At 46.8% G+C, this 24,528-nt stretch overlaps 13 non-coding genes across 13 annotated transcripts; all 13 read left to right on the top strand.

Moving 5' to 3' along the window:
• Nucleotides 1-98: 98 nt before the first annotated feature.
• On the top strand, nt 99-262 carry LOC137009976 (U1 spliceosomal RNA). Its single transcript, XR_010893061.1, has one exon. It is a non-coding gene; the product is annotated as a U1 spliceosomal RNA (small nuclear RNA).
• An 864-nt stretch (nt 263-1,126) lies between these two features.
• Nucleotides 1,127-1,317, top strand: LOC137010150 (U2 spliceosomal RNA). The gene has a single exon (XR_010893224.1). It is a non-coding gene; the product is annotated as a U2 spliceosomal RNA (small nuclear RNA).
• A 2,095-nt stretch (nt 1,318-3,412) lies between these two features.
• Nucleotides 3,413-3,576, top strand: LOC137010028 (U1 spliceosomal RNA). The gene has a single exon (XR_010893108.1). It is a non-coding gene; the product is annotated as a U1 spliceosomal RNA (small nuclear RNA).
• An 861-nt stretch (nt 3,577-4,437) lies between these two features.
• LOC137010149 (U2 spliceosomal RNA) lies at nt 4,438-4,628 on the top strand. The gene has a single exon (XR_010893223.1). It is a non-coding gene; the product is annotated as a U2 spliceosomal RNA (small nuclear RNA).
• A 2,094-nt stretch (nt 4,629-6,722) lies between these two features.
• Nucleotides 6,723-6,886, top strand: LOC137010027 (U1 spliceosomal RNA). The gene has a single exon (XR_010893107.1). It is a non-coding gene; the product is annotated as a U1 spliceosomal RNA (small nuclear RNA).
• An 865-nt stretch (nt 6,887-7,751) lies between these two features.
• Nucleotides 7,752-7,942, top strand: LOC137010148 (U2 spliceosomal RNA). The gene has a single exon (XR_010893222.1). It is a non-coding gene; the product is annotated as a U2 spliceosomal RNA (small nuclear RNA).
• Nucleotides 7,943-10,038: 2,096 nt separating this feature from the next.
• On the top strand, nt 10,039-10,202 carry LOC137010026 (U1 spliceosomal RNA). The gene has a single exon (XR_010893106.1). It is a non-coding gene; the product is annotated as a U1 spliceosomal RNA (small nuclear RNA).
• Nucleotides 10,203-11,065: 863 nt separating this feature from the next.
• On the top strand, nt 11,066-11,256 carry LOC137010147 (U2 spliceosomal RNA). The gene has a single exon (XR_010893221.1). It is a non-coding gene; the product is annotated as a U2 spliceosomal RNA (small nuclear RNA).
• Nucleotides 11,257-13,352: 2,096 nt separating this feature from the next.
• LOC137010025 (U1 spliceosomal RNA) lies at nt 13,353-13,516 on the top strand. The gene has a single exon (XR_010893105.1). It is a non-coding gene; the product is annotated as a U1 spliceosomal RNA (small nuclear RNA).
• An 863-nt stretch (nt 13,517-14,379) lies between these two features.
• LOC137010146 (U2 spliceosomal RNA) lies at nt 14,380-14,570 on the top strand. Its single transcript, XR_010893220.1, has one exon. It is a non-coding gene; the product is annotated as a U2 spliceosomal RNA (small nuclear RNA).
• Nucleotides 14,571-16,664: 2,094 nt separating this feature from the next.
• On the top strand, nt 16,665-16,828 carry LOC137009975 (U1 spliceosomal RNA). The gene has a single exon (XR_010893060.1). It is a non-coding gene; the product is annotated as a U1 spliceosomal RNA (small nuclear RNA).
• An 863-nt stretch (nt 16,829-17,691) lies between these two features.
• On the top strand, nt 17,692-17,882 carry LOC137010199 (U2 spliceosomal RNA). The gene has a single exon (XR_010893272.1). It is a non-coding gene; the product is annotated as a U2 spliceosomal RNA (small nuclear RNA).
• Nucleotides 17,883-19,977: 2,095 nt separating this feature from the next.
• Nucleotides 19,978-20,141, top strand: LOC137009974 (U1 spliceosomal RNA). Its single transcript, XR_010893059.1, has one exon. It is a non-coding gene; the product is annotated as a U1 spliceosomal RNA (small nuclear RNA).
• The last annotated feature ends 4,387 nt before the right edge of the window (nt 20,142-24,528 follow it).

Raw genomic sequence — 24,528 nt, 5'->3', positions numbered from 1 at the left:
GACACGCCCTTCCTTTGCTTGGGGTGGGGGAGGGGGTCACCGTTGATGAGGACGGCAAAGAGGGATAGGGTAGCCTCTGACTGGAGGCCTGGGGACTCATACTTACCTGGCAGGGGAGACACCATGATCAGGAAGGTGGTTCACCCAGGGCGAGGCTCGGCCATTGCACTCCGGTTGTGCTGACCCCTGCGAATTCCCCAAATGTGGGAATCTCGACTGCATAATTTATGGTAGTGGGGGACTGCGTTCGCGCTCTCCCCTGGACATACTGGTTGAAAGAAGATTAGGTGGTGCCGAGAGAACCTGTGGTTTCTAACAGTCGTAGCGTTGTCTGTGGCTCCGTGTGTGTTTGCACGCCCCTTTTATGGAATCGGGTGTTGCGTGCGCTCGCCTGGTTTCGCAAAGTTCTGAGTTTTCCTTCAGGGACGACAGGCTTTTGGGGGCACTCGACCACGGCCGTTTTCTAAATGACCCCGTGGTCGCTATTGTCACGACCGGCTCAAAGCCGTGACAAATGAAACGGAGGACATAGGCAGCTTGGTAGGTTGCAACGAAAAGAGATTTATCAGCATAAATAAGAAAATATATGAAACAAGAAATCAACAAAACCAAACACAATTTCTGTCAGACACATCAATAACCAAACATCAGACAGAACCACATTTAAATGAATAAGGAACTCAAAATAAACAAAGACCAAAATCAAAACCAAAGCACCCAGGAGCAAGCAACACACCACGCCAAACAAAGCCCAAGCTTTATAGAGGGAAGCACGGGTGTACATGGTTCACTTGATGAGTCTCCCAGCCACACCCACTGGCCGGCCGTAGCAGGAAGAACGAGGGACTCGTCACACTATCCAAATGTTAAAGTTGAGCTTTTTTTTTTTTCCCCCCTCCTGATCAAGAACGACCTAGGGAGTCCAGAGAATTGTACTGCGGTGCTTTTGTGGAGGTCGATGGAAAAACCTAGGACCAGTTCGCGAAAGCAGGTTGTTTCAAATCATCTCCACTATTTAACAAACGATCTGATCGACAGCAGTGGTCCTAGAGGCAAAGTACGAAACCCACCGCGGCCCAGATGGGCGTCGCCTTTGCCGGGTCTGCCCCCACTGCTTGGCAACGGCATCGCTTCTCGGCCTTTTGGCTAAGATCAAGTGTAGTATCTGTTCTTATCAGTTTAATATCTGATACGTCCCCTATCTGGGGACTACATATTAAATGGATTTTTGGCTCATGGAGCCGGAACCGGGGCTTGCTCCGTCCACTCCACGCATCGACCTGGTATTGCAGTGTCTCCAGGAACGGTGTGCTTCCCCTTTTGGGGGACTGCAAATCGTTGTGGTTAATAGCAGAGGGAATGTCGCTGGAGCTTCACAAGGAGTCTCTATGTACCTGCGGTGGGGTGGCTGGCAGGGTGGCACCGTCTCGCACCCTTATGAAACGGTCGCCGTTGTTCCAAAGCAGCGGTTCCCAAACCAGCACTGCACGTCTTGAATGTCACTCTTGTCTGATGCGCCCGTCTGAGGTCTTGGAGTCTTTACCAACGAGCTGATGAGTTGGATCGGGTGTGTTTGATCAGGGAGACATCTAATCAAACACGCCTGACTGATGGGAACCACTGGTCTAAAGGACCGCAGCTCGTGTACAGGTGCTGGTCATATAATTAGAATGTCATCAAAAAGTTGATTTATTTCACTAATTCCTTTCAAAAAGTGAAACTTGTATATATCATATTCATTCATTACACACAGACTGAGAGGTTTCACATGTTTATTTCTTTTCATTTTGATGAGTATAGCTGACAACTATGGAAAATCCCAAAGTCACTATCTCAGAAAATTAGAATATTGTGAAAAGGTTCAATATTGAAGACACCTGGTGCCACACACTCTTATCAGCTAATTAACTCAAAACACCTGCAAAGGCCTTTAAATGGTCTCTCAGTCTAGTTCTGTAGGCTACACAGTCATGGGGAAGACTGCTGACTTGACAGTTGTCCAAAAGACGACCACTGACACCTTGCACAAGGAGGCCAAGACACAAAAGGTCATTGCAAAAGAGGCTGGCTGTTCGCAGAGCTCTGTGTCCAAGCACATTAATAGAGAGGCGAAGGGAAGGAAAAGATGTGGTAGAAAAAAAGTGTACTAGCAATAGGGATAACCGCACCCTGGAGAGGACTGTGAAACAGAACCCATTCAAAAATGTGGGGGAGATTCACAAAGAGTGGACTGCAGCTGGAGTCAGTGCTTCAAGAACCCCTACGCACAGACGTATGCAAGACATGGTTTTCAGCTGTCTCGTTCCTTGTGTCAAGCCACTCTTGAACAACAGACAGCGTCAGAGGCGCCTCGACAAAAAGGACTGGACTGCTGCTGAGTGGTCCAAAGTTACGTTCTCTGATGAAAGTCAATTTGGCATTTCCTTTGGAAATCGGGGTCCCAGAGTCTGGAGGAAGAGAGGAGAGGCACACAATCCACGTCGCTTGAGGGCCAGCCTAAAGTTTCCACAGTCAGTGATGGTTTGGGGTGCCATGTCATCTGCTGGTGTTGGCCCACTGTGTTTTCTGAGGTCCAAGGTCAACGCAGCCGTATACCAGGAAGTTTTAGAGCACTTCATGCTTCCTGCTGCTGACCAACTTTATGGAGATGCAGATTTCATTTCCCAACAGGACTTGGCACCTGCACACAGTGCCAAAGCTACCAGTACCCGGTTTAAGGACCATGGTATCCCTGTTCTTAATTGGCCAGCAAACTCGCCTGACCTTAACCCCATAGAAAATCTACGGGGTATTGTGAAGAGGAAGATGCCATATGCCAGACCCAACAATTAAGAAGAGCTGAAGGCCACTATCAGAGCAACCTGGGCTCTCATAACACCTGAGCAGTGCCACAGACCGATCGACTCCATGCCACGCCGCATTGCTGCAGTAATTCAGGCAAAAGGAGCCCCAACTAAGTATTGAGTGCTGCACACGCTCATACTTTTCATGTTTATAGTTTTCAGTTGGCCAAGATTTCTAAAAATCCTTTCTTTGTATTGGTCTTAAGTAATATTCTAAATTTGCTGAGATACCGGATTTGGGATTTTCCTTAGTTGTCAGTTATAATCATCAAAATTAAAAGAAATAAACATTTGAAATATATCAGTCTGTGTGCAATGTACATAATATACAAGTTTGACTTTTTGAAAGGAATTAGTGAAAGAAATCAACTTTTTGATGACATTCTAATCATACGACCAGCACCTGTAGGTGCTTGGCAGTTTGCCGGCTTGAAGGCATGGTCACGGAAATCGCAGTCAAGTAATGGAAGGGACACGCCCTTCCTTTGCTTGGGGTGGGGGAGGGGGTCACCGTTGATGAGGACGGCAAAGAGGGATAGGGTAGCCTCTGACTGGAGGCCTGGGGACTCATACTTACCTGGCAGGGGAGACACCATGATCAGGAAGGTGGTTCACCCAGGGCGAGGCTCGGCCATTGCACTCTGGTTGTGCTGACCCCTGCGAATTCCCCAAATGTGGGAATCTCGACTGCATAATTTATGGTAGTGGGGGACTGCGTTCGCGCTCTCCCCTGGACATACTGGTTGAAAGAAGATTAGGTGGTGCCGAGAGAACCTGTGGTTTCTAACAGTCGTAGCGTTGTCTGTGGCTCCGTGTGTGTTTGCACGCCCCTTTTATGGAATCGGGTGTTGCGTGCGCTCGCCTGGTTTCGCAAAGTTCTGAGTTTTCCTTCAGGGACGACAGGCTTTTGGGGGCACTCGACCACGGCCGTTTTCTAAATGACCCCGTGGTCGCTATTGTCACGACCGGCTCAAAGCCGTGACAAATGAAACGGAGGACATAGGCAGCTTGGTAGGTTGCAACGAAAAGAGATTTATCAGCATAAATAAGAAAATATATGAAACAAGAAATCAACAAAACCAAACACAATTTCTGTCAGACACATCAATAACCAAACATCAGACAGAACCACATTTAAATGAATAAGGAACTCAAAATAAACAAAGACCAAAATCAAAACCAAAGCACCCAGGAGCAAGCAACACACCACGCCAAACAAAGCCCAAGCTTTATAGAGGGAAGCACGGGTGTACATGGTTCACTTGATGAGTCTCCCAGCCACACCCACTGGCCGGCCGTAGCAGGAAGAACGAGGGACTCGTCACACTATCCAAATGTTAAAGTTGAGCTTTTTTTTTCCCCCCTCCTGATCAAGAACGACCTAGGGAGTCCAGAGAATTGTACTGCGGTGCTTTTGTGGAGGTCGATGGAAAAACCTAGGACCAGTTCGCGAAAGCAGGTTGTTTCAAATCATCTCCACTATTTAACAAACGATCTGATCGACAGCAGTGGTCCTAGAGGCAAAGTACGAAACCCACCGCGGCCCAGATGGGCGTCGCCTTTGCCGGGTCTGCCCCCACTGCTTGGCAACGGCATCGCTTCTCGGCCTTTTGGCTAAGATCAAGTGTAGTATCTGTTCTTATCAGTTTAATATCTGATACGTCCCCTATCTGGGGACTACATATTAAATGGATTTTTGGCTCATGGAGCCGGAACCGGGGCTTGCTCCGTCCACTCCACGCATCGACCTGGTATTGCAGTGTCTCCAGGAACGGTGTGCTTCCCCTTTTGGGGGACTGCAAATCGTTGTGGTTAATAGCAGAGGGAATGTCGCTGGAGCTTCACAAGGAGTCTCTATGTACCTGCGGTGGGGTGGCTGGCAGGGTGGCACCGTCTCGCACCCTTATGAAACGGTCGCCGTTGTTCCAAAGCAGCGGTTCCCAAACCAGCACTGCACGTCTTGAATGTCACTCTTGTCTGATGCGCCCGTCTGAGGTCTTGGAGTCTTTACCAACGAGCTGATGAGTTGGATCGGGTGTGTTTGATCAGGGAGACATCTAATCAAACACGCCTGACTGATGGGAACCACTGGTCTAAAGGACCGCAGCTCGTGTACAGGTGCTGGTCATATAATTAGAATGTCATCAAAAAGTTGATTTATTTCACTAATTCCTTTCAAAAAGTGAAACTTGTATATATCATATTCATTCATTACACACAGACTGAGAGGTTTCACATGTTTATTTCTTTTCATTTTGATGAGTATAGCTGACAACTATGGAAAATCCCAAAGTCACTATCTCAGAAAATTAGAATATTGTGAAAAGGTTCAATATTGAAGACACCTGGTGCCACACACTCTTATCAGCTAATTAACTCAAAACACCTGCAAAGGCCTTTAAATGGTCTCTCAGTCTAGTTCTGTAGGCTACACAGTCATGGGGAAGACTGCTGACTTGACAGTTGTCCAAAAGACGACCACTGACACCTTGCACAAGGAGGCCAAGACACAAAAGGTCATTGCAAAAGAGGCTGGCTGTTCGCAGAGCTCTGTGTCCAAGCACATTAATAGAGAGGCGAAGGGAAGGAAAAGATGTGGTAGAAAAAAGTGTACTAGCAATAGGGATAACCGCACCCTGGAGAGGACTGTGAAACAGAACCCATTCAAAAATGTGGGGGAGATTCACAAAGAGTGGACTGCAGCTGGAGTCAGTGCTTCAAGAACCCCTACGCACAGACGTATGCAAGACATGGTTTTCAGCTGTCTCGTTCCTTGTGTCAAGCCACTCTTGAACAACAGACAGCGTCAGAGGCGCCTCGACAAAAAGGACTGGACTGCTGCTGAGTGGTCCAAAGTTACGTTCTCTGATGAAAGTCAATTTGGCATTTCCTTTGGAAATCGGGGTCCCAGAGTCTGGAGGAAGAGAGGAGAGGCACACAATCCACGTCGCTTGAGGGCCAGCCTAAAGTTTCCACAGTCAGTGATGGTTTGGGGTGCCATGTCATCTGCTGGTGTTGGCCCACTGTGTTTTCTGAGGTCCAAGGTCAACGCAGCCGTATACCAGGAAGTTTTAGAGCACTTCATGCTTCCTGCTGCTGACCAACTTTATGGAGATGCAGATTTCATTTCCCAACAGGACTTGGCACCTGCACACAGTGCCAAAGCTACCAGTACCCGGTTTAAGGACCATGGTATCCCTGTTCTTAATTGGCCAGCAAACTCGCCTGACCTTAACCCCATAGAAAATCTACGGGGTATTGTGAAGAGGAAGATGCCATATGCCAGACCCAACAATTAAGAAGAGCTGAAGGCCACTATCAGAGCAACCTGGGCTCTCATAACACCTGAGCAGTGCCACAGACCGATCGACTCCATGCCACGCCGCATTGCTGCAGTAATTCAGGCAAAAGGAGCCCCAACTAAGTATTGAGTGCTGCACACGCTCATACTTTTCATGTTTATAGTTTTCAGTTGGCCAAGATTTCTAAAAATCCTTTCTTTGTATTGGTCTTAAGTAATATTCTAAATTTGCTGAGATACCGGATTTGGGATTTTCCTTAGTTGTCAGTTATAATCATCAAAATTAAAAGAAATAAACATTTGAAATATATCAGTCTGTGTGCAATGTACATAATATACAAGTTTGACTTTTTGAAAGGAATTAGTGAAAGAAATCAACTTTTTGATGACATTCTAATCATACGACCAGCACCTGTAGGTGCTTGGCAGTTTGCCGGCTTGAAGGCATGGTCACGGAAATCGCAGTCAAGTAATGGAAGGGACACGCCCTTCCTTTGCTTGGGGTGGGGGAGGGGGTCACCGTTGATGAGGACGGCAAAGAGGGATAGGGTAGCCTCTGACTGGAGGCCTGGGGACTCATACTTACCTGGCAGGGGAGACACCATGATCAGGAAGGTGGTTCACCCAGGGCGAGGCTCGGCCATTGCACTCTGGTTGTGCTGACCCCTGCGAATTCCCCAAATGTGGGAATCTCGACTGCATAATTTATGGTAGTGGGGGACTGCGTTCGCGCTCTCCCCTGGACATACTGGTTGAAAGAAGATTAGGTGGTGCCGAGAGAACCTGTGGTTTCTAACAGTCGTAGCGTTGTCTGTGGCTCCGTGTGTGTTTGCACGCCCCTTTTATGGAATCGGGTGTTGCGTGCGCTCGCCTGGTTTCGCAAAGTTCTGAGTTTTCCTTCAGGGACGACAGGCTTTTGGGGGCACTCGACCACGGCCGTTTTCTAAATGACCCCGTGGTCGCTATTGTCACGACCGGCTCAAAGCCGTGACAAATGAAACGGAGGACATAGGCAGCTTGGTAGGTTGCAACGAAAAGAGATTTATCAGCATAAATAAGAAAATATATGAAACAAGAAATCAACAAAACCAAACACAATTTCTGTCAGACACATCAATAACCAAACATCAGACAGAACCACATTTAAATGAATAAGGAACTCAAAATAAACAAAGACCAAAATCAAAACCAAAGCACCCAGGAGCAAGCAACACACCACGCCAAACAAAGCCCAAGCTTTATAGAGGGAAGCACGGGTGTACATGGTTCACTTGATGAGTCTCCCAGCCACACCCACTGGCCGGCCGTAGCAGGAAGAACGAGGGACTCGTCACACTATCCAAATGTTAAAGTTGAGCTTTTTTTTTTTTCCCCCCCTCCTGATCAAGAACGACCTAGGGAGTCCAGAGAATTGTACTGCGGTGCTTTTGTGGAGGTCGATGGAAAAACCTAGGACCAGTTCGCGAAAGCAGGTTGTTTCAAATCATCTCCACTATTTAACAAACGATCTGATCGACAGCAGTGGTCCTAGAGGCAAAGTACGAAACCCACCGCGGCCCAGATGGGCGTCGCCTTTGCCGGGTCTGCCCCCACTGCTTGGCAACGGCATCGCTTCTCGGCCTTTTGGCTAAGATCAAGTGTAGTATCTGTTCTTATCAGTTTAATATCTGATACGTCCCCTATCTGGGGACTACATATTAAATGGATTTTTGGCTCATGGAGCCGGAACCGGGGCTTGCTCCGTCCACTCCACGCATCGACCTGGTATTGCAGTGTCTCCAGGAACGGTGTGCTTCCCCTTTTGGGGGACTGCAAATCGTTGTGGTTAATAGCAGAGGGAATGTCGCTGGAGCTTCACAAGGAGTCTCTATGTACCTGCGGTGGGGTGGCTGGCAGGGTGGCACCGTCTCGCACCCTTATGAAACGGTCGCCGTTGTTCCAAAGCAGCGGTTCCCAAACCAGCACTGCACGTCTTGAATGTCACTCTTGTCTGATGCGCCCGTCTGAGGTCTTGGAGTCTTTACCAACGAGCTGATGAGTTGGATCGGGTGTGTTTGATCAGGGAGACATCTAATCAAACACGCCTGACTGATGGGAACCACTGGTCTAAAGGACCGCAGCTCGTGTACAGGTGCTGGTCATATAATTAGAATGTCATCAAAAAGTTGATTTATTTCACTAATTCCTTTCAAAAAGTGAAACTTGTATATATCATATTCATTCATTACACACAGACTGAGAGGTTTCACATGTTTATTTCTTTTCATTTTGATGAGTATAGCTGACAACTATGGAAAATCCCAAAGTCACTATCTCAGAAAATTAGAATATTGTGAAAAGGTTCAATATTGAAGACACCTGGTGCCACACACTCTTATCAGCTAATTAACTCAAAACACCTGCAAAGGCCTTTAAATGGTCTCTCAGTCTAGTTCTGTAGGCTACACAGTCATGGGGAAGACTGCTGACTTGACAGTTGTCCAAAAGACGACCACTGACACCTTGCACAAGGAGGCCAAGACACAAAAGGTCATTGCAAAAGAGGCTGGCTGTTCGCAGAGCTCTGTGTCCAAGCACATTAATAGAGAGGCGAAGGGAAGGAAAAGATGTGGTAGAAAAAAAGTGTACTAGCAATAGGGATAACCGCACCCTGGAGAGGACTGTGAAACAGAACCCATTCAAAAATGTGGGGGAGATTCACAAAGAGTGGACTGCAGCTGGAGTCAGTGCTTCAAGAACCCCTACGCACAGACGTATGCAAGACATGGTTTTCAGCTGTCTCGTTCCTTGTGTCAAGCCACTCTTGAACAACAGACAGCGTCAGAGGCGCCTCGACAAAAAGGACTGGACTGCTGCTGAGTGGTCCAAAGTTACGTTCTCTGATGAAAGTCAATTTGGCATTTCCTTTGGAAATCGGGGTCCCAGAGTCTGGAGGAAGAGAGGAGAGGCACACAATCCACGTCGCTTGAGGGCCAGCCTAAAGTTTCCACAGTCAGTGATGGTTTGGGGTGCCATGTCATCTGCTGGTGTTGGCCCACTGTGTTTTCTGAGGTCCAAGGTCAACGCAGCCGTATACCAGGAAGTTTTAGAGCACTTCATGCTTCCTGCTGCTGACCAACTTTATGGAGATGCAGATTTCATTTCCCAACAGGACTTGGCACCTGCACACAGTGCCAAAGCTACCAGTACCCGGTTTAAGGACCATGGTATCCCTGTTCTTAATTGGCCAGCAAACTCGCCTGACCTTAACCCCATAGAAAATCTACGGGGTATTGTGAAGAGGAAGATGCCATATGCCAGACCCAACAATTAAGAAGAGCTGAAGGCCACTATCAGAGCAACCTGGGCTCTCATAACACCTGAGCAGTGCCACAGACCGATCGACTCCATGCCACGCCGCATTGCTGCAGTAATTCAGGCAAAAGGAGCCCCAACTAAGTATTGAGTGCTGCACACGCTCATACTTTTCATGTTTATAGTTTTCAGTTGGCCAAGATTTCTAAAAATCCTTTCTTTGTATTGGTCTTAAGTAATATTCTAAATTTGCTGAGATACCGGATTTGGGATTTTCCTTAGTTGTCAGTTATAATCATCAAAATTAAAAGAAATAAACATTTGAAATATATCAGTCTGTGTGCAATGTACATAATATACAAGTTTGACTTTTTGAAAGGAATTAGTGAAAGAAATCAACTTTTTGATGACATTCTAATCATACGACCAGCACCTGTAGGTGCTTGGCAGTTTGCCGGCTTGAAGGCATGGTCACGGAAATCGCAGTCAAGTAATGGAAGGGACACGCCCTTCCTTTGCTTGGGGTGGGGGAGGGGGGTCACCGTTGATGAGGACGGCAAAGAGGGATAGGGTAGCCTCTGACTGGAGGCCTGGGGACTCATACTTACCTGGCAGGGGAGACACCATGATCAGGAAGGTGGTTCACCCAGGGCGAGGCTCGGCCATTGCACTCTGGTTGTGCTGACCCCTGCGAATTCCCCAAATGTGGGAATCTCGACTGCATAATTTATGGTAGTGGGGGACTGCGTTCGCGCTCTCCCCTGGACATACTGGTTGAAAGAAGATTAGGTGGTGCCGAGAGAACCTGTGGTTTCTAACAGTCGTAGCGTTGTCTGTGGCTCCGTGTGTGTTTGCACGCCCCTTTTATGGAATCGGGTGTTGCGTGCGCTCGCCTGGTTTCGCAAAGTTCTGAGTTTTCCTTCAGGGACGACAGGCTTTTGGGGGCACTCGACCACGGCCGTTTTCTAAATGACCCCGTGGTCGCTATTGTCACGACCGGCTCAAAGCCGTGACAAATGAAACGGAGGACATAGGCAGCTTGGTAGGTTGCAACGAAAAGAGATTTATCAGCATAAATAAGAAAATATATGAAACAAGAAATCAACAAAACCAAACACAATTTCTGTCAGACACATCAATAACCAAACATCAGACAGAACCACATTTAAATGAATAAGGAACTCAAAATAAACAAAGACCAAAATCAAAACCAAAGCACCCAGGAGCAAGCAACACACCACGCCAAACAAAGCCCAAGCTTTATAGAGGGAAGCACGGGTGTACATGGTTCACTTGATGAGTCTCCCAGCCACACCCACTGGCCGGCCGTAGCAGGAAGAACGAGGGACTCGTCACACTATCCAAATGTTAAAGTTGAGCTTTTTTTTTTTCCCCCCTCCTGATCAAGAACGACCTAGGGAGTCCAGAGAATTGTACTGCGGTGCTTTTGTGGAGGTCGATGGAAAAACCTAGGACCAGTTCGCGAAAGCAGGTTGTTTCAAATCATCTCCACTATTTAACAAACGATCTGATCGACAGCAGTGGTCCTAGAGGCAAAGTACGAAACCCACCGCGGCCCAGATGGGCGTCGCCTTTGCCGGGTCTGCCCCCACTGCTTGGCAACGGCATCGCTTCTCGGCCTTTTGGCTAAGATCAAGTGTAGTATCTGTTCTTATCAGTTTAATATCTGATACGTCCCCTATCTGGGGACTACATATTAAATGGATTTTTGGCTCATGGAGCCGGAACCGGGGCTTGCTCCGTCCACTCCACGCATCGACCTGGTATTGCAGTGTCTCCAGGAACGGTGTGCTTCCCCTTTTGGGGGACTGCAAATCGTTGTGGTTAATAGCAGAGGGAATGTCGCTGGAGCTTCACAAGGAGTCTCTATGTACCTGCGGTGGGGTGGCTGGCAGGGTGGCACCGTCTCGCACCCTTATGAAACGGTCGCCGTTGTTCCAAAGCAGCGGTTCCCAAACCAGCACTGCACGTCTTGAATGTCACTCTTGTCTGATGCGCCCGTCTGAGGTCTTGGAGTCTTTACCAACGAGCTGATGAGTTGGATCGGGTGTGTTTGATCAGGGAGACATCTAATCAAACACGCCTGACTGATGGGAACCACTGGTCTAAAGGACCGCAGCTCGTGTACAGGTGCTGGTCATATAATTAGAATGTCATCAAAAAGTTGATTTATTTCACTAATTCCTTTCAAAAAGTGAAACTTGTATATATCATATTCATTCATTACACACAGACTGAGAGGTTTCACATGTTTATTTCTTTTCATTTTGATGAGTATAGCTGACAACTATGGAAAATCCCAAAGTCACTATCTCAGAAAATTAGAATATTGTGAAAAGGTTCAATATTGAAGACACCTGGTGCCACACACTCTTATCAGCTAATTAACTCAAAACACCTGCAAAGGCCTTTAAATGGTCTCTCAGTCTAGTTCTGTAGGCTACACAGTCATGGGGAAGACTGCTGACTTGACAGTTGTCCAAAAGACGACCACTGACACCTTGCACAAGGAGGCCAAGACACAAAAGGTCATTGCAAAAGAGGCTGGCTGTTCGCAGAGCTCTGTGTCCAAGCACATTAATAGAGAGGCGAAGGGAAGGAAAAGATGTGGTAGAAAAAAAGTGTACTAGCAATAGGGATAACCGCACCCTGGAGAGGACTGTGAAACAGAACCCATTCAAAAATGTGGGGGAGATTCACAAAGAGTGGACTGCAGCTGGAGTCAGTGCTTCAAGAACCCCTACGCACAGACGTATGCAAGACATGGTTTTCAGCTGTCTCGTTCCTTGTGTCAAGCCACTCTTGAACAACAGACAGCGTCAGAGGCGCCTCGACAAAAAGGACTGGACTGCTGCTGAGTGGTCCAAAGTTACGTTCTCTGATGAAAGTCAATTTGGCATTTCCTTTGGAAATCGGGGTCCCAGAGTCTGGAGGAAGAGAGGAGAGGCACACAATCCACGTCGCTTGAGGGCCAGCCTAAAGTTTCCACAGTCAGTGATGGTTTGGGGTGCCATGTCATCTGCTGGTGTTGGCCCACTGTGTTTTCTGAGGTCCAAGGTCAACGCAGCCGTATACCAGGAAGTTTTAGAGCACTTCATGCTTCCTGCTGCTGACCAACTTTATGGAGATGCAGATTTCATTTCCCAACAGGACTTGGCACCTGCACACAGTGCCAAAGCTACCAGTACCCGGTTTAAGGACCATGGTATCCCTGTTCTTAATTGGCCAGCAAACTCGCCTGACCTTAACCCCATAGAAAATCTACGGGGTATTGTGAAGAGGAAGATGCCATATGCCAGACCCAACAATTAAGAAGAGCTGAAGGCCACTATCAGAGCAACCTGGGCTCTCATAACACCTGAGCAGTGCCACAGACCGATCGACTCCATGCCACGCCGCATTGCTGCAGTAATTCAGGCAAAAGGAGCCCCAACTAAGTATTGAGTGCTGCACACGCTCATACTTTTCATGTTTATAGTTTTCAGTTGGCCAAGATTTCTAAAAATCCTTTCTTTGTATTGGTCTTAAGTAATATTCTAAATTTGCTGAGATACCGGATTTGGGATTTTCCTTAGTTGTCAGTTATAATCATCAAAATTAAAAGAAATAAACATTTGAAATATATCAGTCTGTGTGCAATGTACATAATATACAAGTTTGACTTTTTGAAAGGAATTAGTGAAAGAAATCAACTTTTTGATGACATTCTAATCATACGACCAGCACCTGTAGGTGCTTGGCAGTTTGCCGGCTTGAAGGCATGGTCACGGAAATCGCAGTCAAGTAATGGAAGGGACACGCCCTTCCTTTGCTTGGGGTGGGGGAGGGGGGTCACCGTTGATGAGGACGGCAAAGAGGGATAGGGTAGCCTCTGACTGGAGGCCTGGGGACTCATACTTACCTGGCAGGGGAGACACCATGATCAGGAAGGTGGTTCACCCAGGGCGAGGCTCGGCCATTGCACTCTGGTTGTGCTGACCCCTGCGAATTCCCCAAATGTGGGAATCTCGACTGCATAATTTATGGTAGTGGGGGACTGCGTTCGCGCTCTCCCCTGGACATACTGGTTGAAAGAAGATTAGGTGGTGCCGAGAGAACCTGTGGTTTCTAACAGTCGTAGCGTTGTCTGTGGCTCCGTGTGTGTTTGCACTCCCCTTTTATGGAATCGGGTGTTGCGTGCGCTCGCCTGGTTTCGCAAAGTTCTGAGTTTTCCTTCAGGGACGACAGGCTTTTGGGGGCACTCGACCACGGCCGTTTTCTAAATGACCCCGTGGTCGCTATTGTCACGACCGGCTCAAAGCCGTGACAAATGAAACGGAGGACATAGGCAGCTTGGTAGGTTGCAACGAAAAGAGATTTATCAGCATAAATAAGAAAATATATGAAACAAGAAATCAACAAAACCAAACACAATTTCTGTCAGACACATCAATAACCAAACATCAGACAGAACCACATTTAAATGAATAAGGAACTCAAAATAAACAAAGACCAAAATCAAAACCAAAGCACCCAGGAGCAAGCAACACACCACGCCAAACAAAGCCCAAGCTTTATAGAGGGAAGCACGGGTGTACATGGTTCACTTGATGAGTCTCCCAGCCACACCCACTGGCCGGCCGTAGCAGGAAGAACGAGGGACTCGTCACACTATCCAAATGTTAAAGTTGAGCTTTTTTTTTTCCCCCCCTCCTGATCAAGAACGACCTAGGGAGTCCAGAGAATTGTACTGCGGTGCTTTTGTGGAGGTCGATGGAAAAACCTAGGACCAGTTCGCGAAAGCAGGTTGTTTCAAATCATCTCCACTATTTAACAAACGATCTGATCGACAGCAGTGGTCCTAGAGGCAAAGTACGAAACCCACCGCGGCCCAGATGGGCGTCGCCTTTGCCGGGTCTGCCCCCACTGCTTGGCAACGGCATCGCTTCTCGGCCTTTTGGCTAAGATCAAGTGTAGTATCTGTTCTTATCAGTTTAATATCTGATACGTCCCCTATCTGGGGACTACATATTAAATGGATTTTTGGCTCATGGAGCCGGAACCGGGGCTTGCTCCGTCCACTCCACGCATCGACCTGGTATTGCAGTGTCTCCAGGAACGGTGTGCTTCCCCTTTTGGGGGACTGCAAATCGTTGTGGTTAATAGCAGAGGGAATGTCGCTGGAGCTTCACAAGGAGTCTCTATGTACCTGCGGTGGGGTGGCTGGCAGGGTGGCACCGTCTCGCACCCTTATGAAACGGTCGCCGTTGTTCCAAAGCAGCGGTTCCCAAACCAGCACTGCACGTCTTGAATGTCACTCTTGTCTGATGCGCCCGTCTGAGGTCTTGGAGTCTTTACCAACGAGCTGATGAGTTGGATCGGGTGTGTTTGATCAGGGAGACATCTAATCAAACACGCCTGACTGATGGGAACCACTGGTCTAAAGGACCGCAGCTCGTGTACAGGTGCTGGTCATATAATTAGAATGTCATCAAAAAGTTGATTTATTTCACTAATTCCTTTCAAAAAGTGAAACTTGTATATATCATATTCATTCATTACACACAGACTGAGAGGTTTCACATGTTTATTTCTTTTCATTTTGATGAGTATAGCTGACAACTATGGAAAATCCCAAAGTCACTATCTCAGAAAATTAGAATATTGTGAAAAGGTTCAATATTGAAGACACCTGGTGCCACACACTCTTATCAGCTAATTAACTCAAAACACCTGCAAAGGCCTTTAAATGGTCTCTCAGTCTAGTTCTGTAGGCTACACAGTCATGGGGAAGACTGCTGACTTGACAGTTGTCCAAAAGACGACCACTGACACCTTGCACAAGGAGGCCAAGACACAAAAGGTCATTTCAAAAGAGGCTGGCTGTTCGCAGAGCTCTGTGTCCAAGCACATTAATAGAGAGGCGAAGGGAAGGAAAAGATGTGGTAGAAAAAAGTGTACTAGCAATAGGGATAACCGCACCCTGGAGAGGACTGTGAAACAGAACCCATTCAAAAATGTGGGGGAGATTCACAAAGAGTGGACTGCAGCTGGAGTCAGTGCTTCAAGAACCCCTACGCACAGACGTATGCAAGACATGGTTTTCAGCTGTCTCGTTCCTTGTGTCAAGCCACTCTTGAACAACAGACAGCGTCAGAGGCGCCTCGACAAAAAGGACTGGACTGCTGCTGAGTGGTCCAAAGTTACGTTCTCTGATGAAAGTCAATTTGGCATTTCCTTTGGAAATCGGGGTCCCAGAGTCTGGAGGAAGAGAGGAGAGGCACACAATCCACGTCGCTTGAGGGCCAGCCTAAAGTTTCCACAGTCAGTGATGGTTTGGGGTGCCATGTCATCTGCTGGTGTTGGCCCACTGTGTTTTCTGAGGTCCAAGGTCAACGCAGCCGTATACCAGGAAGTTTTAGAGCACTTCATGCTTCCTGCTGCTGACCAACTTTATGGAGATGCAGATTTCATTTCCCAACAGGACTTGGCACCTGCACACAGTGCCAAAGCTACCAGTACCCGGTTTAAGGACCATGGTATCCCTGTTCTTAATTGGCCAGCAAACTCGCCTGACCTTAACCCCATAGAAAATCTACGGGGTATTGTGAAGAGGAAGATGCCATATGCCAGACCCAACAATTAAGAAGAGCTGAAGGCCACTATCAGAGCAACCTGGGCTCTCATAACACCTGAGCAGTGCCACAGACCGATCGACTCCATGCCACGCCGCATTGCTGCAGTAATTCAGGCAAAAGGAGCCCCAACTAAGTATTGAGTGCTGCACACGCTCATACTTTTCATGTTTATAGTTTTCAGTTGGCCAAGATTTCTAAAAATCCTTTCTTTGTATTGGTCTTAAGTAATATTCTAAATTTGCTGAGATACCGGATTTGGGATTTTCCTTAGTTGTCAGTTATAATCATCAAAATTAAAAGAAATAAACATTTGAAATATATCAGTCTGTGTGCAATGTACATAATATACAAGTTTGACTTTTTGAAAGGAATTAGTGAAAGAAATCAACTTTTTGATGACATTCTAATCATACGACCAGCACCTGTAGGTGCTTGGCAGTTTGCCGGCTTGAAGGCATGGTCACGAAAATCGCAGTCAAGTAATGGAAGGGACACGCCCTTCCTTTGCTTGGGGTGGGGGAGGGGGTCACCGTTGATGAGGACGGCAAAGAGGGATAGGGTAGCCTCTGACTGGAGGCCTGGGGACTCATACTTACCTGGCAGGGGAGACACCATGATCAGGAAGGTGGTTCACCCAGGGCGAGGCTCGGCCATTGCACTCCGGTTGTGCTGACCCCTGCGAATTCCCCAAATGTGGGAATCTCGACTGCATAATTTATGGTAGTGGGGGACTGCGTTCGCGCTCTCCCCTGGACATACTGGTTGAAAGAAGATTAGGTGGTGCCGAGAGAACCTGTGGTTTCTAACAGTCGTAGCGTTGTCTGTGGCTCCGTGTGTGTTTGCACGCCCCTTTTATGGAATCGGGTGTTGCGTGCGCTCGCCTGGTTTCGCAAAGTTCTGAGTTTTCCTTCAGGGACGACAGGCTTTTGGGGGCACTCGACCATGGCCGTTTTCTAAATGACCCCGTGGTCGCTATTGTCACGACCGGCTCAAAGCCGTGACAAATGAAACGGAGGACATAGGCAGCTTGGTAGGTTGCAACGAAAAGAGATTTATCAGCATAAATAAGAAAATATATGAAACAAGAAATCAACAAAACCAAACACAATTTCTGTCAGACACATCAATAACCAAACATCAGACAGAACCACATTTAAATGAATAAGGAACTCAAAATAAACAAAGACCAAAATCAAAACCAAAGCACCCAGGAGCAAGCAACACACCACGCCAAACAAAGCCCAAGCTTTATAGAGGGAAGCACGGGTGTACATGGTTCACTTGATGAGTCTCCCAGCCACACCCACTGGCCGGCCGTAGCAGGAAGAACGAGGGACTCGTCACACTATCCAAATGTTAAAGTTGAGCTTTTTTTTTTCCCCCCCTCCTGATCAAGAACGACCTAGGGAGTCCAGAGAATTGTACTGCGGTGCTTTTGTGGAGGTCGATGGAAAAACCTAGGACCAGTTCGCGAAAGCAGGTTGTTTCAAATCATCTCCACTATTTAACAAACGATCTGATCGACAGCAGTGGTCCTAGAGGCAAAGTACGAAACCCACCGCGGCCCAGATGGGCGTCGCCTTTGCCGGCTCTGCCCCCACTGCTTGGCAACGGCATCGCTTCTCGGCCTTTTGGCTAAGATCAAGTGTAGTATCTGTTCTTATCAGTTTAATATCTGATACGTCTCCTATCTGGGGACTACATATTAAATGGATTTTTGGCTCATGGAGCCGGAACCGGGGCTTGCTCCGTCCACTCCACGCATCGACCTGGTATTGCAGTGTCTCCAGGAACGGTGTGCTTCCCCTTTTGGGGGACTGCAAATCGTTGTGGTTAATAGCAGAGGGAATGTCGCTGGAGCTTCACAAGGAGTCTCTATGTACCTGCGGTGGGGTGGCTGGCAGGGTGGCACCGTCTCGCACCCTTATGAAACGGTCGCCGTTGTTCCAAAGCAGCGGTTCCCAAACCAGCACTGCACGTCTTGAATGTCACTCTTGTCTGATGCGCCCGTCTGAGGTCTTGGAGTCTTTACCAACGAGCTGATGAGTTGGATCGGGTGTGTTTGATCAGGGAGACATCTAATCAAACACGCCTGACTGATGGGAACCACTGGTCTAAAGGACCGCAGCTCGTGTACAGGTGCTGGTCATATAATTAGAATGTCATCAAAAAGTTGATTTATTTCACTAATTCCTTTCAAAAAGTGAAACTTGTATATATCATATTCATTCATTACACACAGACTGAGAGGTTTCACATGTTTATTTCTTTTCATTTTGATGAGTATAGCTGACAACTATGGAAAATCCCAAAGTCACTATCTCAGAAAATTAGAATATTGTGAAAAGGTTCAATATTGAAGACACCTGGTGCCACACACTCTTATCAGCTAATTAACTCAAAACACCTGCAAAGGCCTTTAAATGGTCTCTCAGTCTAGTTCTGTAGGCTACACAGTCATGGGGAAGACTGCTGACTTGACAGTTGTCCAAAAGACGACCACTGACACCTTGCACAAGGAGGCCAAGACACAAAAGGTCATTGCAAAAGAGGCTGGCTGTTCGCAGAGCTCTGTGTCCAAGCACATTAATAGAGAGGCGAAGGGAAGGAAAAGATGTGGTAGAAAAAAAGTGTACTAGCAATAGGGATAACCGCACCCTGGAGAGGACTGTGAAACAGAACCCATTCAAAAATGTGGGGGAGATTCACAAAGAGTGGACTGCAGCTGGAGTCAGTGCTTCAAGAACCCCTACGCACAGACGTATGCAAGACATGGTTTTCAGCTGTCTCGTTCCTTGTGTCAAGCCACTCTTGAACAACAGACAGCGTCAGAGGCGCCTCGACAAAAAGGACTGGACTGCTGCTGAGTGGTCCAAAGTTACGTTCTCTGATGAAAGTCAATTTGGCATTTCCTTTGGAAATCGGGGTCCCAGAGTCTTGAGGAAGAGAGGAGAGGCACACAATCCACGTCGCTTGAGGGCCAGCCTAAAGTTTCCACAGTCAGTGATGGTTTGGGGTGCCATGTCATCTGCTGGTGTTGGCCCACTGTGTTTTCTGAGGTCCAAGGTCAACGCAGCCGTATACCAGGAAGTTTTAGAGCACTTCATGCTTCCTGCTGCTGACCAACTTTATGGAGATGCAGATTTCATTTCCCAACAGGACTTGGCACCTGCACACAGTGCCAAAGCTACCAGTACCCGGTTTAAGGACCATGGTATCCCTGTTCTTAATTGGCCAGCAAACTCGCCTGACCTTAACCCCATAGAAAATCTACGGGGTATTGTGAAGAGGAAGATGCCATATGCCAGACCCAACAATTAAGAAGAGCTGAAGGCCACTATCAGAGCAACCTGGGCTCTCATAACACCTGAGCAGTGCCACAGACCGATCGACTCCATGCCACGCCGCATTGCTGCAGTAATTCAGGCAAAAGGAGCCCCAACTAAGTATTGAGTGCTGCACACGCTCATACTTTTCATGTTTATAGTTTTCAGTTGGCCAAGATTTCTAAAAATCCTTTCTTTGTATTGGTCTTAAGTAATATTCTAAATTTGCTGAGATACCGGATTTGGGATTTTCCTTAGTTGTCAGTTATAATCATCAAAATTAAAAGAAATAAACATTTGAAATATATCAGTCTGTGTGCAATGTACATAATATACAAGTTTGACTTTTTGAAAGGAATTAGTGAAAGAAATCAACTTTTTGATGACATTCTAATCATACGACCAGCACCTGTAGGTGCTTGGCAGTTTGCCGGCTTGAAGGCATGGTCACGGAAATCGCAGTCAAGTAATGGAAGGGACACGCCCTTCCTTTGCTTGGGGTGGGGGAGGGGGTCACCGTTGATGAGGACGGCAAAGAGGGATAGGGTAGCCTCTGACTGGAGGCCTGGGGACTCATACTTACCTGGCAGGGGAGACACCATGATCAGGAAGGTGGTTCACCCAGGGCGAGGCTCGGCCATTGCACTCCGGTTGTGCTGACCCCTGCGAATTCCCCAAATGTGGGAATCTCGACTGCATAATTTATGGTAGTGGGGGACTGCGTTCGCGCTCTCCCCTGGACATACTGGTTGAAAGAAGATTAGGTGGTGCCGAGAGAACCTGTGGTTTCTAACAGTCGTAGCGTTGTCTGTGGCTCCGTGTGTGTTTGCACGCCCCTTTTATGGAATCGGGTGTTGCGTGCGCTCGCCTGGTTTCGCAAAGTTCTGAGTTTTCCTTCAGGGACGACAGGCTTTTGGGGGCACTCGACCACGGCCGTTTTCTAAATGACCCCGTGGTCGCTATTGTCACGACCGGCTCAAAGCCGTGACAAATGAAACGGAGGACATAGGCAGCTTGGTAGGTTGCAACGAAAAGAGATTTATCAGCATAAATAAGAAAATATATGAAACAAGAAATCAACAAAACCAAACACAATTTCTGTCAGACACATCAATAACCAAACATCAGACAGAACCACATTTAAATGAATAAGGAACTCAAAATAAACAAAGACCAAAATCAAAACCAAAGCACCCAGGAGCAAGCAACACACCACGCCAAACAAAGCCCAAGCTTTATAGAGGGAAGCACGGGTGTACATGGTTCACTTGATGAGTCTCCCAGCCACACCCACTGGCCGGCCGTAGCAGGAAGAACGAGGGACTCGTCACACTATCCAAATGTTAAAGTTGAGCTTTTTTTTTTCCCCCCCCCTCCTGATCAAGAACGACCTAGGGAGTCCAGAGAATTGTACTGCGGTGCTTTTGTGGAGGTCGATGGAAAAACCTAGGACCAGTTCGCGAAAGCAGGTTGTTTCAAATCATCTCCACTATTTAACAAACGATCTGATCGACAGCAGTGGTCCTAGAGGCAAAGTACGAAACCCACCGCGGCCCAGATGGGCGTCGCCTTTGCCGGCTCTGCCCCCACTGCTTGGCAACGGCATCGCTTCTCGGCCTTTTGGCTAAGATCAAGTGTCTGGTTGGACGGTTGAGACTGCGATCGCCTCTTGGAGGTTACTTGGCTCGAGATCTTTTATATCCCGAGTCGCACAACTTTTGAGAGGTATATTGAAATCTGCTGCTTCAAGCTCCAACAAGTTTTAAGGTAAGGTCTTTTAGTTATTTATTTGGTTATTTATTGTTGTATTTATTGTTGTTTTAAGGTTTTTAGGCTGTTGGTGTCTCCATCATGTCGGCTGCCCGTGCCGGCGTGCGGAGGCACCACAGCGTTCGCTTTTTATTTAGGGAGGTTGAGGGGAAGCTCCTGGGAATGTCCCGCATGGACTTTTCCAGGAAGCTGATCCAAAAGACCTTAGCTTTTAAATGTGATGATTTAAATTGTTTGATGACTCTGCCTCAGAACAAAGGATTTGATGTAAGTTTTAAAACTGCTGCCCTTCTTAATGACTTTTGGCAAAGGTTTGATTCAGTTAAAGCCCAGTTCTCCATGTTCACTGTGGAGAAACTATCGGATAACACACTTAAAACTGTGATTGTCAGGATGTTTAATGAAACAGTGACTGGAGATGATATTTGTGTCTGGTTGGGTAGATTTTGCACTGTTCGAGGCCAGCCTGTCAAAGTGTTAGATGAAGATGGCATCTGGACATGCTCCTGGCGAATTCCCATTAAACAATGGGAAGACGCTGGGGGCTACCAGGGCCTGAAACATCTGCCTTCCATGATTGTGCTTGGAGAGAACAGAGGCTACATACATTATCAAGGAATGCCTAAACTGTGCAGGAAGTGTGGCAGAGTTGGGCATCTCGCTGAAGCATGCCAAGAGTTAGTATGTGGGAAGTGTAGAGAAATTGGTCACAGTTTTGATGATTGTACCAATGGCAGACGGTGCAATCTTTGTGGAGAAACAAACCATCTCTACAGAGACTGCCCTAAGAGTTTTGCCAACAAGTTGAAAGGAAACAAGATGGCCGCCCCACAAAAAGAGGAAATGGAGGAACAAAGAGACAAGGAGGCGGGGCCTAAGGTTTTGGCGGGAAATTTGAATTTCCAGCCAACCTCAGGGACTGGACAGGAAGGAGGAAGTGGGGCGGCCAAAGAGGCAAAGTCAGACATGGTGGGAGAGGAAGTCCCCTCCTCCCCTGACAGAAAAGTCCAAGAAACAGAGAGTGAGGAGGAGACCGATTCCTCCCTCCAAACTGTTTCAAGTGGGAGTGAGACTGATTGTACACTCCCAAATGCTCAGGTGCAGAAAAGGCCTGCGGGATCTCCATTATTTGAAAAGGAGAAAAAGCTGAGGGTAACGCATCATCCAGATAGTTCCCCCTCGGAAGATCTGGATCGTATGTGGCCCTCAGAATCCCCCAATGAAGTGTCCTTTTTGCACATAAAGCTAAGAACATCGACACCGAAAGAGTCACAAGAGTTTCCCTCTGTGGCTCTTGAGGAATCAGGCACTTGCCCTCCTGATCCCGGGCCCCCTGGGTTAAGATAGGAGCTAGTGACACAGTTCAACACATGATTTTAATCCGTTTTTAATGTCTGCCTCTGTAATTCTGTTTCCCTTTTAATCTCAAGACAAAAGATAAGTTCATACCTTTTAATTCTGCTCATGGCACTCACTTTCTCCACTATCAATGTGAGAAGTGTGAAGTCCATCTTACGAGCACAGAGCATTTTATCCTTTTTAAAGTCTTTTAAGTCAGATGTCGTTTTATTACAAGAATGTGCTTTACCTTTTTTAACAAGTTACAGGAGGTGGGAGGAGTTGTGGACTCAAGGCCCTTCCATTTGGAGTGGGTCAAATTCTAACAAGAACGATGGTGTTGCAATTTTAATTAATAACCCCCATATCTTGGTGAAGGGTAGCACAGTGGTGAGAGACGGGCGGGCAACTCTTGCAAAACTGACTTTTTTAGGTAGAGATTTTAATGTTCTTAATGTATATGGTTTTACAGAAAAAAACGAGAGGTATGAACTTTTAGAAGACTTGCAGCCCCACATGCTAGGCAGAGTCCCCTTAGTTGTGGCAGGGGATTTTAATTGTGTTTTAACTCAGAAAGACAGGAAAAGGGCAACAGAGGATTTTAGGGTGGACAAGACATCGGTTTTATTACAAGGTTTAGTCAAAGATTTTAAATTAGTTGACTGTTTTAGAACAATGCATCAAAGAGAGGCGGGCTACACCTGGTTTAATGGTGATGGTACCAGAGCCTCTCGAATAGACTATGTTTTTACACGTGACTTCCCGCCAACCGATGCTAGATTAACCCCCCTCTTTTTTTCAGATCACTCCATGCTGTCCTGCACTCTATCACTTCCTGTTGGTGTGACGGTAGGTGGAGGTTTGTGGAAGCTAAACTGCTCCCTGTTAGAGGATGAGGAGGTAGTTAGAAAATACAGGGAGCAGTTTAGCCAATGGCAAACTCTCCAAGACTTCTATGAGACACGAGCACAATGGTGGGAGATGGTTAAAGGACGGACAAAAGAGTTTTTTAGTAAGATAGGGAAGGAAAAAAAGAAAAAGGAAGAAAACCGCATGATGGGGCTGCAGAAGCGATTACAGAGGTATTTTAATCTTTTTAATAATGGTTTTGATTTTAGTGAAGAAATAAAAGAAGTAAAAAGAGAAATGTCAACCTGTTCTACAATAAAAAACAAAGGAATTATTTTAAGAAGTAAAGAAAGAGATATTGAGGAAGGTGAAAAATGTACCAGGTACTTTTTTAAAAAGGTCATAACGCGGGGAGGGGCAATCACAACTTTAAAAACAGGAGGGAGGGAGTCAAACACGACAAAGGAAATTTTAAATGAAATAGAAACATTTTATGAGGACTTATACAGTATTAAGGGAACAAACAGTGAGATTTTAAAAGAAGTGTTGTCTTTTATAGAGAAAAAGTTGGAGGGACAACACACGCTTTTATCCCAAGATTTTACTATTTTAGAAATGCAAGAAGCTCTTAGAGGTTTTAAGCGGGGAAAATCCCCAGGACTAGACGGACTACCCCTAGAGTTTTATGTGACGTTTTGGGATATTTTAGCACACGACTTACTCACAGTTTTTAAAGAGTTTGACACACTCGACAGACTCCCTGACAGCTTTAGAATAGGGATAGTGACGCTTCTGGGAAAAAAAGGAGACAAGACTGACTTAAAGAATTGGCGACCTATTTCTCTTTTAAATGTTGACTGCAAACTTTTTAGTAAAATTTTAGCCAAACGAATGTCGACTGTTTTAGAAGACGTGATCCACCCGGATCAAGCCTGTGCCGTACCAGGGAGGAAGATAACAGACAGCCTAGTGTTGATTAGAGACTCCATCTGTTATGCGAGAGACAGAAATATTCGGCTAGTGGTGCTAAATTTAGACTTTGAAAAAGCATTTGACCGAGTCTCGCACCAGTACCTTTTTCAGGTACTGCAAAAAATGGGGTTTCCAGAGAGATTTATAGCCTGGGTGGGACTGCTGTACAAGGGAACAGTCAGCAAAATCCTTGTAAA

The sequence above is a fragment of the Chanodichthys erythropterus genome, chromosome 20, assembly GCF_024489055.1.
Source record: "Chanodichthys erythropterus isolate Z2021 chromosome 20, ASM2448905v1, whole genome shotgun sequence".
Lineage (NCBI taxonomy): Eukaryota > Metazoa > Chordata > Actinopteri > Cypriniformes > Xenocyprididae > Chanodichthys > Chanodichthys erythropterus.
Note: the sequence above shows the minus strand (reverse complement) of the source record. Positions and strands in the feature narration are given on the sequence as shown.